Genomic DNA, 18,843 nt, shown 5'->3' with positions numbered 1-18,843 from the left:
AACGAGTCTAAGGCCACAATGCCGGCCTGTTTAGCTAGTAGTAGTTTCCGGACTTCGGTCCGATGCAGATTTTAGTATGTTTGATGCCTTCGTGGCTCAAACAGGATTTATGTGTTATGTGTTCCGGGTTACAGCCCGATGCAGTCTGCAGTTTATGTGTTCATGCTTGTTGATATGTTTATGCTATGCTATGTTCAGTAGTTTCGGACTTCGATCCGATGCAGTTAGTTCCGGATTTCGGTCCGATGCAGGAGGCAAGGCCTCAGTAGTTCCGGACTTCGGTCCGATGTAGAGGGCAAGACCCTGGTTAGTTTCGGACTTCGATCAGATGTAGTTTTCGGACTTCGGTCCGATGCAGTGGGCAAGGCCCAGTATGTGTTTATATGTATTGTATGATATGTGGTATTTTGGGGGAGCTCACTAAGCTTCGTGCTTACAGTTTCAGTTTGGTTTTGAGGTACTTCCGCAAGCAAAGGGAAGAGCTCGGGTTGATGACATCGTATACACCACAGTTTCAGTTATCCTGGGAGATGTTTTTAGTTTTTCATAAATGTGATTTGATACAGTTTTGATACAGTTCTACATAACACTTTGCTACTGTTTTGAGATATTGACATATGAGTTTTATATTATGATATTATCTTAGTATTTTTAGTAATTGTTAAACAAAAATTTTTGGGTCGTATTTTGGGATGTTTCAATATGAATCACATGTAAATCATATGTGAATCACCTATGAATTACATGTGATTTGCATGTAAATCACAAGTGAATCACATATGAATTACATGTGATTCACATGTAAATCACAATGAATCACATATGGATCATATGAATTACATGTGAGTCGCATGTAATTCACATGAAAATCACAAGTGAATCACATATGAATTATATGTGATTCACATATGAATTACATATGATTTACATGTAATTTACATATGATTAATTTGTGATTCACATGTAAATAACAAGTGAATTACCTATGAATTACATGTGATTCACAAGTTAATCACATATGTATTATATGTGATTCACATATAAATCACATGCAATTCACATGTAAATCACAAGTGAATTACATGTGATTCACATGTAAATCCCAAGTGAATCACATATGAATTACATCTATATGCACACATGCATTTTATGTAAGTGTTCTTCGTTAATTATTTTTTTAAATTTTCTTGTGAATTTCACATTTAAATCTTAAAAGAGACAATCACATGTGAATATTACATTATATAATCACATGTGAATCTTACATGATATATACATGTGCGGGTTCTTGCATTAATCAATTTTTTTTCTTGTAGATTTTGAAGAATTTTTGGAAATACTGAAGAGGTGAAAATGATAAATTGAAGAAATATGGAAATCTTGATATGAAGAAATGATAACACTACGAATCTTCGTAATTTTTTTATATTTTATTTTGTTTCGAATAAAATACTTGTATTATGTTTATAGAATGATTAATAAAAATGAGATTTTTTATAATTTACTTACGAATATTATAATATAAGAAATATGCATATATGCATTTGAAAAAAATATACATATATGTACCTAAAATGTTGATTTTTTGTTAAAAAATGCAGTTTTGAAAAAAATTACACCTTTTTTTTTATAAAAATCGCATTTTTTTTTTGAAAAAAGTTTAGTTTTTCTGAAAAACAAATACAATTTTTTTTTCTAGAAAAAATGTAGTTTTTTTTTGAAAAAAGATGAGTTAAAAAAATTTCATGTTTTATTTGAAAAATTCATGTTTTTTGAAAAAAATTAAAAAAATTCCATTTTTTAAAAAAACAAAAAATATTAAAAAAAACGAAAATTTGAGTTATTTTGTTAATTTTTAGACATTTATATTAATATATTAAATAACACAAAAAGAAAATTAAACATTAAATGAAATTGGTAAGATGACAATCATGTCCTTAACGAAATACTTTTGATCCAACGCTCAACTTTTAGTTATCGGGTTATCGGGAAACTTTGAGTTCTCAACCGATCTCAATCCTATATATATATATATATATATATATATATATATATATATATATATATATATATATATTGTTAATAATAATAATAATAATAATAATAATATGTATTAGTTAAAAATAATAAAAACAAAAAAATAAAAATAAATAAATAAAACACAAGAACAGTGAAAAAATAATATTATTTATTTATTAAAAATAAAGAAAAAACGACGAAAAAAAACAAAAAAACAAAAAACAAAAAAATAAATAATTAATGAGGGTAAACGTTGAGTTTTTAAAAAATAACCGTGGGAAGTCAAAAGGATTGGTCGGTGTACCTGTGGGAAGTCAAAAGGGTTGGGTCGGTGTATTGACGCGTTTAATATTACAACGTTTTTCACTCTTCCTCTTCCACTCTACATTCGTCCACCGGAGAGACTAGTCTCTATAACTCCGCTCCTCGGAGACGGGAAACCCAAGCACCCCCTATACACTCGCAATCATCTCTATAATCCAAAAGAAATTAACAAGATTGCCGTACGTTTTCATTCTTCTCCCTTTCATTCGTTCTTCAATCAGCCCGCGGCTCTCCAAACACCGCCAGAGACATGTTAGAGGGTTTTACTTGCAGGGGACTCTTTCACACCGCCGTATCTCCTTTCTTCTAGTGACGCCAGTGTTTCCTCTTTCTCTCATTCTCGGGCGTTCAAGAATCCTCTGCCTTTCCCTCTTCGTCTCTTAGGTAACGTTCTTGATTCTTTTATGTGTATTACTGATTTTATTAGGTATTTTCGATTAGGCAAGGATTCTTCGGGTCTCTCGTCATTACTGGATTCATCATGCTGTTGGGTTGTGCCATTATGCAGTGTATTTCTATGACGTCTGGTTGCGATCAACAAAAAAGAGTACATATCTTTCTCATCTGATCTCCAGGTAGCGTGTTTAAGTTTATGGTAACTTTTTATGTCATGAAACTGTTTTTTTCTAAGCATGCATCATCATCGCTTGAAGGATCAAACACTATGCCCATGGATCTTCTTGAACTATATTAGAGGTAAATTAATGATATAAGTATACCTGATTGCTGTCTTAAATATTAACTAACACATACGACCTCTCTAGGTATCTTTGTCTTTCTCCTCCATCAGACGGAGATGATTGGTCAAGAAAGTCGTGATGTGCTGTCTGTAAAACTTAAATAGTTTTGAAAGCCAGAAAAGTATTTTTTAGTTGTCGATTGTTCTTCTGTGCACTTTAGGTGTTTGATGAAATGTCAACTAAGTTAAAGAGTTGTTTTGCTTTGTTTTTAGGGTGAAGTTATGTAGAGAGAAGTAAATACTAAATAATCACAAGCCAAATTAAAACGTTAAACAAGTTATTGAGCTATTAGAAATTCAATTAGGGGAAGATAATTTATTGTTTGTATTTTCAATTCAGTTAGAAATAGAAGTGTAATTTGCATAATTGAAACAATTTTTGATTTTCATTGCTACAGAAATGTATTAGGACTTATGTTTGTAATTTTCTTACTGCAGGATTCCAGAAATTGAAATTAGATTTTTGGGGTCAAATGCTTGAATTTTAATCAAATGAGGATACTTCCAAGAGGCACTGTGCTTTTTCTTTGGGCCTGTTTATATTATCTCCTCTTATCCTATTTCTGAGTTAGGTCAAAACAATGTCTTCTTTATTATTTTTGTTCATTGAAAAAACTGTCTTTATTGTTTTAACTTTTGAATTGAAATTGGTATTTTTAATATAAGGTTACAAATAAGAGGCCCATTTAAGAGATACAGATGCATAGGTTGTATAATTTTTTCTATTTAGAGGTTCAAAACATTGATTACATGTTATAATGTTTTCCTATTAATTAAGTAACAGATGTTCCCTTTTGGTGACAGATCTTCTGCTGCATCTCCATTGAAGTTAGTTCCTGACATTGGTACCTCACAGTTACAAGATAATTTTGTGTGTGTATTATACTTTCTTCACTGAAATTGTATAACATTGCAACAGGGATCCTCTATTGGACTATATATACATACATACATCTATGTTCTTTTATATGATGTTACCCTTACCCCGGTTTGTCCTCCATTAATTATACTGGTAATACCATCTTTTCCATCAGCAACTAGGGTTAATAAGGTTGTATCATTTTCAAAACTTTAATACAATTTAGTGCAACTTCAAACCCTGTGTTTATTTACAAGTTTGTGTTTGATTTTAACATCTCCAATAACATGAGCTTCTTTGATTTGAGTTCATACTTTATGATTTCTGCCTTTTTGATTACTAATTTATTTGCCATATGATTTTGCCATATGAATTGCCCTTTATGTTCACCAAAACTAGATAATATGTTATACAAGTAAACACCAAAAGTGCTTTTCCATGGAAACCTGAGTGGCAAACATCACATATAATGCATTCTTTATTGTACTTGATTACTTCATGACAAAACTCTTCTTCACTGTATTTTCATTCATGTAGGACAACATGGCAGAATTAAGACCTATTGTTTGATTATATAACAAAGTATATTACGGGTATGATAAATTTATGTATTTTAGTAAAATTAGTAAGGCTTATTGATTCTTAATTAGGTGTGTGATTATTGCACTGAAGTCATCTCAACTGATGGTCTGAGAGAAACTAGAGCAATATTGGATCACTCAAGAGCAACCAGAAATCTGAAAGAAAAAAAGAAGCTAAATTAACATTCACAATAATGCCATGGTAAGAAACCATATTGTACTTTTCCTATTACTTAATATTATATTAATATGCAAAATGTCTAATAGGGAATAAGTCTTTCCATATTGCCTCATAAATTTGAATGCTATTTAGATGCTAAGGTATAAATACTTCCATTAAAAGTTTATATTGTCATAATCAAACCTATTAACACATTGTAATTTTATTATTTTTCTTTATTAGGTCACTGTACTTTGAAAAACTGAACATGTTTGGTTTTAGTTACCAATTATAGCATTATATACAACTTCTAAGTTTTTATTATTAAAACACTGTACTTTCAAAACTTATTCCAATTCTTTTGACAAATTCCATTCATTTCAAAAATATATTGTGAACCACAAGTTCCCTTACTATACTCTGAGATGTATTGCTATTCTCATTTCCAATTCTTTTAACAAGTTCCATTTATTACTCTGCAACAAGAAAAGGTTTTAGAAAACAGATAAAAGAAGATCCCCCCCCCCCCCCCCCCCCCCCCCCCCCCCCCCCCAAGAATCAAAGTGTTAACATGTAACTTTTATTTTTTACCCTTAACACTGTCAAATACTTCATGCTTTTTATGTTCTTATTTAGTTACTCTGTCAATGTTTAAAGGATGTTGTGTTGGGTGATTATGCCTTGATGGAAATGATATGCCGGTGTACAGGTAGCTACAGCTATGAGTCTATGACCCTCTTTTTGTATTTCCAGAAATGCCCCTCTGTTCCTGAAACTTGTGGTCATTTATTGTCTTCAGGAAATGATGGGATTAACATACTTCATGTTAAATCAATCAACAAAGATTCTGAATATTGTATTTAGTTCGCTTGGTAATTCTTTACAAAAGATATTTTGTTATTTAGTCCATTCTTTAATTGTTTAAAAATGTACTTTTATTTAGTTAATTGGGACATCACTCATCAGGGAAGGAAATGCCATATGGTGTGGTCTTTGTTGGGTTGAAATGTTAACAACAAGTGGTCAATAGAAAGAGGTAATAATCAGTTCTTTTTTTGTGAATGAAAATATTATATATGAGAATTTTGTTAAAAAACATCAGTTTATCTCTTCATCCAGCTGTGATGCTTCAACAAGCACCTTATTGTTAAGTTTTAGCCAAACCAATTATGTTAAGAAAGTATGAATTTCATCTCATTCTTTCATTATAGAGTATCAATACTTAAGTAACAATATATGAATGATTTGTTCATCTGTTTAGAGTAATATTACATTTTTGGTCCCCGAGTGTAGCTGATTTTTTCTAATTTGGTTCTTGTATGAGGTTTGTAATGTTTTTTTTACTTGTTCCACGTAAGATGACAAAAAATTTGGGACCAAAGTTGCAAAAATCTTCTATATTTGGTGACCAAAAATTGCCACTTTACTTGGAACATGGACCGAAAATGGTACAAAAACCTTAGATAAGGAGCCAGATATTGTAAATTTGCTTTATTCAGGGATCAAAAGTGTATTTTACTCTTGTTTCTAAGTTTGTGTGCTTTATAAATAATGCAGATAGATGCTCTTTGTCTGCACACATAGTAGCAACAACATCCGAACAGGGGACATATATTTCTATTTCAGAAGCAATCAAGGTGAAAAGCAAAATACATACAATTTTTATCTGTTTTTCCAAGTTGCCCTTTTTAAGGTAAAAAAACTGTCTTTATTCTCTTCTGCTTCCCAAAAACGCCACAATATCAACAACTTCAACATTTAGTTCAAAAATGAGAATTGTAGCAACGAAATTTTGTTTGATAAGTATGAAGATGATGACAAATTTCAAAGGGTTACTTCTGCAATGATAAAAATTGAAAACATTGTCAAAAGTCATAATTTTCAAAATTTATCATTTTCTCTTTGAATTCAAATTTCATATAAGATTTACTAATTGTTTTCTTCTGTCTTCCTTTAAATCCAAGCGTAGTGCCAATGTATTTTTTTCGTTGGTTTTAACTGTAGCTCACCTTGGCCATCCAGAAGCTGTTGAGAATTGGTGGAGTCTTGTACTATAAACATGATGATGTGCTCTCCTTTTTTTTTCCTGCAAAATGTGTTCTTTTTTATTACAAATTTTTAATTATTATTCATTCAATCCTACTAATCGAAGAATGATGCTTCTTAAGATAACAAATAAACAGCCAAAGAGAGCAACTAAAACTCTTAAGAAAGTCACTTTGGTGTATGAGTTTACAGTTACTCGATTCTTAAATATTTTTTGGTAATGGAAACTTTAATTGAGAATTAAGATATATTGATGGTTGCAATCTTCACTATTTTCTAATGAACAGTTAATCTTCTGCAGGTAAATAGAAAATTATGGCTTCAAGCTTTGAATGAATTAGGGCATAAACATCTTCACTTAACCTTGCAAAAAGTAAAGTTGACATTTGAAGTGAGTGGTAAGTATGTTTCTGTTTTTCCAAATTGCCCTTTTATGATTAAAAAAAAAAACTATATTCATTCTCTTTTGCTACCCAAAAACACCACAATATCAACATCTTAAACATTTAGTTCAAAAATGAGAATTGTAGCAACGAAATTTTGTTTGATAAGTATGAAGATGATGACAAATTTCTAAGGGTTTCTTGTGTAATCAGGCATTAAAAAGATTGGTTTTTGTTAAACGTTATAATTTTTAGTCTTATTGAGTGTAGTGCTTTATTTATCTGTCATGTCTGGTGTGTTTAAGATGGTTTTGTTTCATTGAAATCTATTTTTGTGTATATGATCCATTGCTTTCTATAAAGTATAAAGTATGGCCTGATGTTTATTGTGTTTCTAGTTTCTCTTCAATTGCTTTGCATTTACTGGTCAAAATCTTGGATCTAGTCATGGTTTGAATGTGTTATGTTTGTTTACTCCATTTTAATCTTATGTTAATATTAGCTAACAACAACATTGATTTCATGGGTTGTTATTAGGCTCACATAATCTGCCACATTTATGTATTTCAATTATTATCATCTAACAAATCCTCTTTTTGATAGAAGAGTAACTTAACTGGAGCAGTTGAGAGCACCTACAAATCTGGAATAAAGCTAAAAATCACTCACCATTCAATGATGCGGATACCAAGGTAAGAAACCAAACCTTACTTTGTTGATTACTTAATAATATACATACAAAATGTCTGTCTGATAGGCTATGGTTTCTTCACTTTTGTTTTATACTTTCAATAGTTTCTTCCTATTAAGATATTCTACTTGACTTTAAGCATTATACCTTTAGTTATAGCATTACTTTTTCGACAAAGAACCTATTAAGAATATCTACTTTTTATCTTTTTATTCCCTTCTAAAGTGCATATGAAAGTTATTGTACTTTGATGATCTAACCATGTATAACATTGCACTTTATAATATAACATTATAATTTTGAATCCTAACATTTTACTTTCATTTGTTTTTTCTTAGTAAGACTTCTATTTTGTTTTTTTAGTTTTAAGACTCTTACTGTCAAAATTCACCCTTTCTGATTTTTGTTACTATTTATTGCATTATACATTTTTCTTATTAGGACATTAAATTTATTATTATTTTTTTATTAGGACCCATTCCTTATTGGTAGGATTGGCAACAGAAACAGCAGCATAGTTTTGGGTGGTGGCTTGATGGTACCATCACAGAATTCATAGATGGAAATGATATGTTGGTGTACAGGTAGCTACAACTATGAGTCTATGATCCTGTTTGTGTATTTCCAGAAATACCCCTCTGTTCCTAAAACTTTTGGTCATTTATTGTCTTCAGGAAATGATGGGATTAACATAGTTCATGTTGAATCAATCAAAAAAGATTCTGAATATTGCATTTAGTTCTTACAAAAGATATTTTGTTATTTAGTCAATTCTTTTATTTGTTTAAAAATGTACTTTTATTTAGCAAATTGGGACACTAGGGACGGTAAATGCCACATGATGTGGTCTTTAGTGGGTTGAAATATTAAGAACAAATGGTCTATATTATAAAGAGATAATACTTAATTCTCTTGAATGAAAGAGATAATACTTATTTCTCTTGAATGAAAGAGATAATACTTAATTCTATTTTATTAAAAAACTTCATTTTTTTTGCAGGAATCTCTTCATCCAGCTGTACAAGAAATAATTGTCATCAGGTATTGCATTTTTTGTAAATTCTCTAATAGATAATAATGTTTTACTTAATAAATAATTTTCATTATCGAATATCAAAATTTAAGTAACAATATATGAATGATTTGTCTATCTGTATGTTACATTTTTGGTCCCCGAGTGTAGCTGATTTTTTTCAAGTTTGGGACCAAAGTTGCAAAAATCTGCTATATTTGGTGACCAAAGTGGCTATTTTTGGAACAGTGACCAAAAATAGTGACCTAAATTTGCTCTATTCACCAAAAGTATATTTTACTCTTGTTTCTAAGTTTGTGTGCTCTATATTATAATTCTGAGAAACCCATGTTTCAAACCCATAGGCACTAATATTATCTTCCAAGATTTGAAGTGCATTTTATCACCAGATATCTACACTGATGCACTTATTTCCAAAATATTGTGAATTCATGGTTCATTAATAATGCAGATAGATTAGGGTTCATTCCGTTTCAGAAGCAACCAAGGTGAAAAGCAAAACACATACAATTTTTATGTTCTTTGGTTCTTTAAATGCATTTCATTCCATTTGTTCATACTAATTTCCAATTTTTTGATCATATTCAGTCTTATCGTTTCCAAAGGGGCAATGTATGTGGCTTCCTGAAATTCTTGTAGCTACAAGCTGCTCTCTTCATGCTTTCTTTCTTGGATTGGCTATTCATCAAAGGCTTTTGTTACTTACTGTAAATCCATGATTTGCTTTTTTGGAAAAACATGTATTATTATTTATTATTCATTAAATCCTACTAATTGAAGAATGATGCTTCTTATGATAACTATAACTCTGAAGGAAATCACTTTGGTGTATGAGTTTAGAAGTTGTACTATTACTTTTATTCGATTCTTAAATATTTATTGATAATGGAAACTTTAATTGAGAATTGAGATGTATTGGTGTTTGGAATCTTCACTATTATCAAATGAACAATTAATCTTCTACAGGTAAAATGAAAATTATGGCTTCAAGTTTTGAAATAGGGCATAAACATCTTCACTTAACCTTTTAAAGTGGTAAGTACGTTTCAGTTTTTCCAAATTGCCCTTTTTAAGAAAGAAAAACCATACTTATTCTCTTTTGCTACCCTAAAATGCCACAATATCGACATCTTAAACATATAGTTCAAAAATGAGAATTGTAGCAATGAAATTTTGTTTGATAAGTATGAAGATGATGACAAATTGAGTGTAGTGCTTTATTTATCTTTGTCATGTTTGGTGTGCTTAGATGGTTTTGTTTCATTGAAATCTATTTTTGTGTATACAATCCATTGCATTTACTGGGATCTAGTCATGGTTTGAATGTGTTATGTTTGTTTTCTCCATTTTAACCTTATTTTAATTAATATTAGCTAACAACATCATTCCCATCATGGGTTGTTGTTAATAATCTGCAACATTTATGTATTTCAATTATTATCATCTAACAAATCCTCTTTTTGATAGAAGAATAACTTAAATGGAGCAGCTGAGAGCACCTAAAAATCTGGAAAAATGCTAAATGACTGACCATTATATGATGTGGATAGCAAGGTAAGAAACCAAACCCTACTTTGTTGATTACTTAATAATATATACATGCAAAATGTCTGTCTCATAGGCTAAGCTTTATTCACTTTATACTTTCAACAGTTTCTTCCTATTAAGATTTTAGTTATAGCATTATTTTTTCAACAAATAACCTATTAAGAATACTTACTGTTTATCCCTTTTTTTTCTTTTAAAGAGCACATAAAAGTACTTTGAAATCCAATATTTTACTTTCCTTTGAAAACCAGATCTCATTAGTCATTGTATTTTTTTTTACCAATTATTGCATTATACATCCAATTATTTTTCATCGGATATTGGACTTCTATTTTTTTTCTTTTTTTCAGTTGTAAGACTCTTATTCTCAAAATTTTAACCAATTATGGCATGATGGTCTCATGTATATCATTATCAATATACTTTCAAAATCTTTTTTGTTAAGATATTGAATTTTTACCCTTTCTGATTTTTGTTGTTATTTTTCGCATTATACATTTTTCTTATTTTGACATTAAATTTATTATTTTTTTTTCTTTTCTATTAAGACTATAAATATACTACCAAATTATAACATTATACCTTCACTTTGTAGCATTCTTTTTTTAATATATAAACTATATATGCATTGAACTTTGAAAAAATTAACTTCTTTTGTTTGTTTTTAGTTATTATATCATATTTTTAGTTATAGCATTTTACTCTCATTATCTAACCTATTAAGACATTATATTGGAAGTATGAATACAACTGCATAAGAACACGTATCAGGTATTGATACATTGTACAATTTATTTTCAATTATATATTTTTACTTTCAAAATCTTACTAATTAAGATATTGTAATCTAAATTGGTTTTACTTTTCTTTTCTAATTTTGTTATTATGAAAACATTGTCCTTTTTGTACCTATTCTATTTAAAAGTTTATACTTTAAAAACAAATCTAACCATATGCAACATTTTTTTTTCTATTTTAATATTATTCATTCAAAGTCCAACTTCTTAAGACAAGCTTTTTTTTAGTAATTGCAGTATAAAAATGTCAACTTATACTAATTGTGGCATTATACTTTCAAAATCTAACCATGTATGGCATTAAACTCTAGGCAAAACTGCAAAAATGATGAAATTATGCAGAGAAAAGTAAATAATCACAAGCCAAATTAAAACATTAAACAAGTTATTCAGCTATTAGAAATTCAAGTAGGGAAAACTAATTTATTATCTTCCAAATCCATAGTCACTAATATTATCTTCCAAGATTTGAAGTACGTTTTATCACCAGATATCTACACTAATGCACTTATTTCCAAAATACTGTGAATTCATTATGGTTCATTAATAATGCAGATAGATGCTCATTGGCTGCAATGATAGTAGCAACAACATCGGAACAGGAGACATAAATTAGGGTTCGATCTGTTTCAGAAGCAACCAAGGTGAAAAGCAAAATACATACAATTTTTGTCTTCTTTGGTTCTTTAAATGTATTTCATTCCAATTGTTTATACTAATTTCCAACTTTTTTGATCATATTCAGTCTTATAGTTTCCAAAGGGATAATATGGGCCATTTATGTGGCTTCTGGAAGTTGTTGTAGCTACAAGCTCTTCAGGCTCTGTTCATGATTTCAACATAATTAATTTTCTGCTTTAACTTATATTACAACTGTTATAACTACAAAAATACATATTTATTCATGTCTAGGTTTGTGAAGTAATAGTCCCTCTTATTGATCATTGTAAGACTTTATAACCATAATTATATATATGGTACTGAAGGGTACTTCTACAATGATTAAAAAAAAAAAACATTGTCAAAAGTCATGATTTTCAAAATTTATCATTTTCTCTTTTAATTCAAACTTCATATAAGATTTACTCATTATATTTTCTTCTGTCTTCCTTTACATCCAAGATTAGTGCCAATGTATTTTTTACTTGGTTTTAACTGTAGGTCACCTTGTCCTCCCAGAAGCTTTTGAAAATTGGTGAGTTTGCAAAATGTGATCTTTTTATTACAGTTTATTTATTTATTTATTATTCATTAAATCCTATTAATTGAAGAATGATGCTTCTTATGATAACAAATAAACGGCCAAAGGAAGCAACTAAAACTCTAAAGAAAGTTACTATTACATCTACTCGATTCTTAAATATATTATTTTAAAATGGAAAATTTAATTGCGAATTGAGATATATTCATGGTTGGAATCTTCACTATTATCTAATGATCAATTAATCTGCTACAGGTAAAAAGAAAATTATGGCTTCAAGTTTTGAATTATGGCATAAACATCTTCACTTAACCTTGCACAAACTAAAGATGACATTCTACAAGTGGTAAGTATGTTTCTGTTTTTCCAAATTGCCCTTTTGAAGGTAAGAAAAAAAACTAAATTTATTCTCTTTTGCTACCCTAAAATGCCACAATGTCAACTACTTCAACATTTAGTTCAAAAATGAGAATTGTAGGAGCAACGAAATTTTGTTTGATAAGTATGAAGATGATGACATATTGAGTGTAGTGCTTTATCTATCTTTGTCATGTCTGGTGTGTTTAGATGGTTTCTAGTTTCTCTTCCATTGTTTTGCATTTACTGGGATCTAGTCATGGTTTGAATGTGTTATGTTTGTTTGCTCCATTTTAACCTTATTTTAATTAATATTAGCTAACAAAATCATTGCCATCATGGGTTGTTGTTATTAGGCTCACATAATCTGCCACATTTATGTATTTCAATTATTATCATGGAACAAAATCCTCTTTTTTGTGTTTATTTGATAGAAGAATAACTTAACTGGAGCAGCTGAGAGCACCTGCAAATCTTGAAAAAAGCTAAAAATGACTCACCATTATATGATGTAGATGCCAAGGTAAGAAGTCAAACTACAAATCTTGCAAAATGTCTGTCTTGATAGGCTAAGCTTTCTTCACTTTTATTTTTTACTTTCAATAGTTTCTTCTTATTAAGATATTCTTCTTTACTTTTAGCATTATACCTGTGGTTATAGCGTTGCATTTTATAAAGAGCATGTGAAAGTTATTGTACTTTGATGATCTAACCATCTTCAACATTATACTTTTGAAATACAACAATTTTACTCTCAATTGTTTTTTCTTATTAAGACATTTTCCTTTGAAAAGCTAACCTCTTTAGTCATTGTATTTTCAATTCTTGTCCTTTTAATATATTGTATTATGAAAATCCAACCACCATACCGCCAAATACAACATTTTACTCTCAATTGTTTTTTCTTGTCCTTTTAATATATTGTATTCTGAAAATACAACATTTTACTCTAAATTGTTTTTTCTTATTAATACAGCAGCCGCCACCACCATACCGCCAGCTGCCTCGCTAGTGACCGCCACCCTTCCATCTGTTGCATTGTGGGTAAACGGAGAACCATCAAGTGAGTTCGAAGCCACGTTCGTTATGTGTGGATCATGAGCGACTAGGAAGCCGTCGGTAAGGTTAGCCACCACTTTCTTCTCCTCTCCGTCGTCCCTCTCGCTGTTTGATGTCGTGAACATCATTGCTACCGTCGATGGCTTTTGGGATGCTGTGGTATTTAATTCCGGCGAGGCTAGCCGTATAGGAGGTGGCCGGATGTTTATGTGTTCGAGTAATATATGTTGTTAACATGTTTATGGAGTTGTATGCGCATCTGCTGGCCGGAAAACTGACCACCACCACCTCACGTACTGCCGCCAGTCTGCCACGATCTCCGGTGGTTGTGTGCATTTAGGTGCGTTTGGATTGTTATTTGGAATACCTTTGTCCTTATTTTTGGCCAAGCATCATAACCACCACCACCGTGAGCCGCCGTCGACCACCACCGCCCAAGGTGGCAGTGGGTGGTGCTCGACATAGTGAAACCCTAATCGGCCCAATAGCTTAATTCGGACTTAGTTGGATTGTGATTGGGTTGCAAACCCTATTTAGGGTTTAGAAAATCCTAATTTTGGGAACGTTAGTTTGGGATTTGCTGGGACCTGTGTTTGGGCTCATAGACTGGAATTTTGATTTATGTCCAACTACATTGTATGAATGGCCTAATGGAGTGATAACTTAATGGATTAAGTCCTTAATGGGTTAAGTAAGAATACTTAACCCTAATCGTCAATTAATATGAAAAACCCACATCTTGGTTGGGCTTTAAGTTGGGCCTTTCTGTTGGGTATTAGTGAATGGGCTCTTGGTGGGCCATCCAATAACAAATATATGGACTAGAATATTTGGATTGGGCTTAAGGATAAGGCCCATTAGATAGACTTGGGCCCAATTGGGAAAATTAGGCCATAGGTGGGCCATAACTAGACCTTGATGATTATGAGATATTGGATCAGTCGGCAAGTGTTTGGACCAGAATAAATTGTTAGGCCTTAAGGTAAGACCATAGGAGAAATTTGGGTCCAATTTGGAAAATTGGGCCATATGTTGTGCTTTGGTTCATAGTTTGACTTTTGGGCCTTTAGATTAGGCCTTCAGCTTGATTCAAGCTAAGATAAGGGTAAAGTAGTCTTTTACCCTAAGCATGGACTTATGGTTATGTATTGAAACCCAATTATTAATTGGGTGTTATTTTGATGTTGACAGTTCGGGAATCTGTCATTGAGCAACATAGAGTTTTGTCTGCGGGACTTCAGCAGTGTGAGATTGTGAGGTGAGTTTCTTTTAGTAGGAATGGGTCTAAGGCACCAAGGTCGGCCCGTATACGTGATATTTTAGTAGCTAAGTGCGGGCGGGGCCCGAATCTCATAGTAGGCGAGTGTGGGTGGTGCCTGAATCTCGTAATATTTTTTGAGTATGGATATGTGATTGCTTGATAGAAATAGATATACTTTTTGTCTGTGTGATACTTGTATGCATGTTAGTAGTAAAGTGTAAGTGGGGCCCGAATCTCCTAGACAGCGAGTGAGGGCGAGACCCGAATCTCCTAGGTAATGGAGTGTGGGTGGGGAGCGAATCTCCTAGACAACAGAGTGTGGGTGGGGCCCGAATCTCCATTAGAGTGGGCGGGACCCGTATCTCCTTGTTGCATGTTATGTGTATGGTATGTGGTACTTTGGGAGACTCACTAAGCTTTATGCTTTCAGTTTTCAGTATGGTATGTGGTATTTTGGGAGACTCACTAAGCTTCATGCTTTCAGTTTTCAGTTTTGGTTTCAAGTACTTTTGGTAGCAAAGGGAAGAGCTCGGGATGATTGTAGTGCACACACCATTTATACTTTGATATATTTGAAAGATGTTATGATATTCTCTAGATACACGATTTACAATTTTTATATGTTGAATGATAATTATGGTTTTATTAATGATTTAAAATGAAAAAAGTTTTAGACTGTATTTTTGAGATGTTTCACTCTTCCCTAAAAATTTCCGTCCACCTCTCTAAAGGAGATTTTAGAGCCTTCTTCCCTCAACTATCAATAAATAACCAAATAAACTCTATACTTTTAATTAATCCAGTTAATTCCAAAATTAATTTCAATTAGTTTCTGATTAATTATTAATTAAGTAATATGATTTCTAATTAATATATTAGTTTTATAACACATTAATAAATCAATTATTTGAAGTTATTATTCAAATAATAAATTAACCTCTCTCTCCAAAATCATCATGTTCAATTGCTAGGTTTGAGGGCAACTCAAAATAATTGTGCTAGTATCAATTCATATATATATATATATATATATATATATATATATATATATATATATATATATATATATATACTTTTTTTTTTGTCTTTGATGTAATTAGTAACAGTTTTAACAACATACTTTCTTGATTTTATTAGGGGTGGCAATAACCCAATCCACAACCTCTTTAAATAAAATGGTTGAGAATTTCCGACCTAAGCCAGCTTGTTTATTAACTAGTTTGAAATCAAGGTAACATGTTTATTTTATTTTCTCCAATGTTTTAAAAACCGATTTTTTAGTTGAACAAGTGTGGTGGCCGTTTCCCTGTTCGATCGTCGGGTTAACCTTTTTCTATAATTTTCTATGATATTTATTATTTTCCTACACATACATACATTAATACATCATGAATTTGACGTTTAAAAGTTCAAATATTAAAAAGTACATATAAAAATAAGTTGTAGATCAATCTAAATGTATTAAAATAACACATAACCATAAGTTTTACATCTATCTATATACATCAAAAAGAAAATAAAATATAATACCGAAATAAAATATAGTTTTATATGAATACAAACTCTTCAAAAAACTTTATAACATTTACCATATGTTTTTATTTAAAGAAAATTAAATAGATTTAAATAAAATTATTGAAGTTTATTATGCAAATAGTTATTTTCAATGTGTTTTATTCGGTTAAACCGGTTTATTTTGACCGGTTTAACCGGGTTTTTCTAAACACCGGCCGGTTCAATCCGGTTCATAAATCAACATAAAACAGTTGAAACCACTCCCTTCTCCGATTCTCGGTCCAACCGGTTCGTCCGACCGGTTCAAATTTTCTCCGACCTAGCCTCTTTGATTAATGAAGTTAATTGACCCATTTAAATTTCAATAAATAAATAAAATATTTATATTTTCAAATTTCAAAAAATAATTAAAAAACTTATATTTAATTAACAAATAAAATTAGAAAAAAACTTTTAAATTACAATAAATGTTAAAACCTAAAAGCCATTGGAAATTATAATCATAACAAGTCTATTTAATTACATGATTTTGAAAATCTCATCCCAATCATCCCAATCCGTTAGTTATTGGGTCGGATTTTTTTTTTTTTTTTTTTTTTTTCCATCTAAAAAATTTCCGGAACAACAAAATATGTGATTATTTTCTATTTTAGATTAACGCCAAACTAGTAAATAATAATAATAATAATAATAAGCAACAATCAACGATTTACCGGTCACAATGGATGCGGTGGAAGTTTGCTTTCTTTCAGTAGTTAATAAGGATGACTTTTTATTGATCGAAAAGAATACTTACAAAATAAATAATATATAATGGATTTTATATAATTTTCCATTTTGTTTTTATCAAGTAAGGCAAATTGGCATGACGACATCGGTTAGCAATGAAGATTCCATTAGCAACACGGTCTTTACAAACCAATGAGATAGGTTTTCATGATGGTCAATGCTCAAATCTCAATGTTCCACTAGTGAACATATAAATTTTATATAAAAGTAAATTATTTAAATGAATACTTCAAGATTCAAATACGATCACAACAGAATAAATAAACCGAAGCTTGCAAGGTATATATTTCATATAAATCTATTGAAAGCGACAAAGAGAGAAAATGATGGTTCAATTTTGGATTATAGCAAGTTAATAGTTGTTTAAATAGAATATGTTTCTTATTATATATGTTTAATTTTATTGTTCTTGAGTTACAATCTCTTGTTAAATTACAAGATTTATCTATCTATTTGTTGTATGAATTGATAAATAATATTTATCTTCTATTGACTTGGTTTAAACACATAGGTATAGCCTTTTTAAAAGGATTTTCAAATTTTGATCGCCATATATCAAGTGGTTCATATTGTTAAAAACATTGGAGCAAGTTGTGTCTGAATATTATTAGTGTGAATATTATTAGTGGGATGGTGTTTGGTGTATGGAATTCAATTAAATAAGACAAGACCAACGACTTGGAAAGTGTTGTTTGAATGTAGAAGAACATGGTTGTTGTGTTGTAATAATAAACAATTCCTAACTAATCCATTATCTGTAACTAAAGTCGAATTGGGAATGTGAAACTATAATAAAGAGAAAATGGGTAAACCAAATACCAACAAATTATGGCTTAAAGATTAAAAAAAAAAAGTTCAATTAAAGAACAAAGTCTTGGTCGTGTCTTTCTATATACAAAAAGTACCAAAAAACCACCGAGAAAGTAAAGTAGAACCGCATTTTGTTTGATTCACATCAATGTCTAAACGAAGAGGCATGGCCATGATCACGACCGGGGATATACAAAATCCTATCCTATGTATTTTTCTCACATATACATAATTAGTTAACATAAGACTCATTCTCAACGAAGAAACATTTTAATCATACAAAATACTCGGAAATAACAAGTCAAACAAACGTGTTCGTTCATTTTTATTCAAGAGGATCTCTAGAATTTCTGACTTATTATTACTTAGACTAGACTATAAATACATATGTATTTCACACACTACACACACGTAGACTCACTGCAATACTTGTACTCGTTTACTTACTTCCATTTCTGTAATCAGTCATTCAATCAATCCAATTAAACAAGGCAAGTGATCATTATCACCTCCAAAGTTTTATGTCGGAGATCCTAGCAAGGATCAATGGCTTTCCTTGTAAATCACTTGTGTAATCTTGTTCTATTTCGATAATCACTTTACCAACAATACCACAACCTCTCATTCAATTAGTTAATATCTACTCAATCGATTTTTGACCAAAACAAATT

The 18,843-nt window shown here is 30.7% G+C and overlaps 1 long non-coding RNA gene across 48 annotated transcripts; it reads left to right on the top strand.

Annotated features, from left to right (window-relative positions):
• The first annotated feature begins 2,383 nt into the window (after nucleotides 1–2,383).
• On the top strand, nucleotides 2,384–15,738 carry LOC145034289 (uncharacterized). 48 transcript variants are annotated; one of them, XR_013678004.1, is made up of 21 exons: nucleotides 2,384–2,727; nucleotides 2,852–3,039; nucleotides 3,108–3,654; nucleotides 3,887–4,094; nucleotides 4,592–4,724; nucleotides 5,340–5,391; nucleotides 5,482–5,554; nucleotides 5,626–5,718; nucleotides 6,240–6,319; nucleotides 7,030–7,126; nucleotides 7,715–7,803; nucleotides 8,275–8,386; nucleotides 8,803–8,843; nucleotides 9,802–9,870; nucleotides 10,303–10,389; nucleotides 11,736–11,824; nucleotides 12,342–12,375; nucleotides 12,637–12,727; nucleotides 13,173–13,261; nucleotides 13,715–14,137; nucleotides 14,989–15,738. It is a non-coding gene; the product is annotated as an uncharacterized LOC145034289 (long non-coding RNA). The 48 variants fall into 48 exon arrangements; XR_013678006.1 differs by lacking the exon at nucleotides 9,802–9,870 and having other exon boundaries at nucleotides 13,718–14,137; XR_013678007.1 differs by lacking the exon at nucleotides 9,802–9,870 and having other exon boundaries at nucleotides 13,715–13,862; nucleotides 15,543–15,738.
• Nucleotides 15,739–18,843: the final 3,105 nt, after the last annotated feature.

The sequence above is a fragment of the Lactuca saligna genome, chromosome 3 (assembly GCF_052625555.1).
Source record: "Lactuca saligna cultivar CGN05327 chromosome 3, ASM5262555v1, whole genome shotgun sequence".
Classification (NCBI taxonomy): domain Eukaryota; kingdom Viridiplantae; phylum Streptophyta; class Magnoliopsida; order Asterales; family Asteraceae; genus Lactuca; species Lactuca saligna.
Note: the sequence above shows the minus strand (reverse complement) of the source record. Positions and strands in the feature narration are given on the sequence as shown.